Raw genomic sequence first — 2,018 nt, 5'->3', positions numbered from 1 at the left:
CCGTTAGAAATTTAAGAAAAAAAAACGAAATGCACACTGGAATGAGAATTGCTGTTGTACATGCCGTTGCTCTCAGTATCATTAACAGCTGCTCTAACATGTGCAGTTCAAGTAACCAAAAGCATATACATTTTTTTTCTCTCTACATAAATATAAATAAGTAAATGTGACCACATGTATGAATAAAGTCATTTGGTTAAGATTTCAATATAAATGCCAACATGACACGGGAAAACTCATTCATAAAATCCATGCAGCTTGCTCATCCTCGCTGGCTAATACCTCCACCAACAGTGCGACAAAATAAATACTCAACCAAGAAAGGTGTCGAGGTAAGATAAGGTCATTACGTAAAGAGGGTCAAGACAAATGCAGATGCGTGGACCCAAAATCTGAAATAGTCTGCCTCAAAATATTTTAAAATATTTTCAACCCGAATACTTTCACGACAAAAAGAAAAAGAAAAAGAAGAAAAAAAACTCCAATATTGACAGTGACATCATTGAAATAAAAAGTCAAACAGTTTACATCAACTTCTGATGAATTTGTCATATCTCTCCTATTTATATACAGCTACACATATAAAAATATGCTGACACAAACACAATTCTTTTTGAAATATAGTTGTTAACAATACAAAATGGTTAGTATCCCTGGTTTTCCAACCACTTTAGGGCATCTGTTTCATCTGACTTTTGCAATGCATATCCCATCCCTTACGAGAATAAAATCGTCTCGCAGTCAATCCATAGGAATTCCGGAACGACTATTCGAGACATGACTCAGAAGGAGACAAATTCAGAACTAAAAAAAAACAGCCCTTCGGTAACATAAGGTTCCTAACGATAGTTTTCTGTGTAGCTGTACCTAATATTGGTTGTTTGTTTCTCATATCAATATATACTAACCCCTCTCTTCTCGTGTTTTGCGTAAAGATGAGTGTATGCTGAGATCATAAATATTGCAGAACGTAGGATGATGATTTACGGAAAGCTATGATTTTTTTTCTTTAGTTTCCCTTGAATCTTGGCAATAACCCATCTTCTGTTAAGACCCGTTTTCATACAGAAAGACCTTGCATGATGATCATTCTTCCTCCATTATTTTCCACCCCTATTTCTACCCTCCCTCCTCTCCAACCTCTCTTTCCCACTTCACCCTCTATCTCTAATTCCTTTCTTTAACTTTTACTTACCTATTTTCCCTTCTTCCCTCATCTTTCCCACTTCACTCTCTACCTATAATTCCCTTCTCTAACTTATACTTACCTATTTTTCTCCTCTTTTCTTCCCCATCTTCTCTCCCCTCTCACCTTTCTACTCGGCCTCCTCCTCTCGAAATCCTGTCCTCTTTCTCCTTATCTCCACTATCCTTAATCCTTCTCTCCCGCCTTTATGGTCCAACGCCTGATGGAAGTCGTTCCTCTTCAGTAAAAAAGTCAAAGGAGAGGGAAAGAATCGACGAATCCTCCCAAGCTCAAGGACCCTCCCGTCGGGCACGTGTGGGGAGCAAGGGCACGTGTGGGGAGGCAGGACCCGCGATTCCGGCGTGCGCGGCGAGGCTGCACGAGGGCTTCGTTGCAACAAGGGCGAGCGACTCCCCGAGCGGATCCTCGGCCGGCGAGTGACGGCGGGAGCGAGGAACCAGGACTCCATATAAGCCACACCAGGTCTTGGCACCCACATCCGCTGGAAGGGGACGGGGCACTGGGCACGGGGTATGGGCTTGGGGGGCTGAGCACGGGGTAGGAGGTGACGGGTACTGGGCACGGGGAGGGGGGGTGGGGCAAGGGGCACAGGGGCAGGGAGACACAAGGGGGCGTAGGGGGCACACGGGGAAGGAAGAAGGGGACACAGGGAGATGAAGGGAGGATGGGGGAAGGGGTGCAGACAGACAAAGGGAGGAGGGGAAGAGGGGAGGTGGAGAAAGAGGGGGTATAGGTAGGGGAGGAGATGAGGAGGAGCAGCGATGAGTAGTGACATAAGGGGGGGAGGGGGGCACAGGGGTAAGGAGGGGGG

The 2,018-nt window shown here is 45.4% G+C and overlaps 1 protein-coding gene across 1 annotated transcript in view; it reads right to left on the bottom strand.

The window, feature by feature from the left end:
• Positions 1–1,663, bottom strand: part of LOC138864484 (uncharacterized) — an 8,016-nt gene extending 6,353 nt beyond the window's left edge. The window contains exon 1 of the mRNA XM_070131621.1: positions 1,313–1,663. The gene's annotated coding sequence lies outside the window, so the exon portion shown is untranslated. The remainder of the gene's footprint in view (positions 1–1,312) is intronic.
• Positions 1,664–2,018: the final 355 nt, after the last annotated feature.

Source organism: Penaeus vannamei, chromosome 16 (assembly GCF_042767895.1).
Source record: "Penaeus vannamei isolate JL-2024 chromosome 16, ASM4276789v1, whole genome shotgun sequence".
In the NCBI taxonomy this organism is placed as follows: Eukaryota; Metazoa; Arthropoda; class Malacostraca; order Decapoda; family Penaeidae; genus Penaeus; species Penaeus vannamei.
Note: the sequence above shows the minus strand (reverse complement) of the source record. Positions and strands in the feature narration are given on the sequence as shown.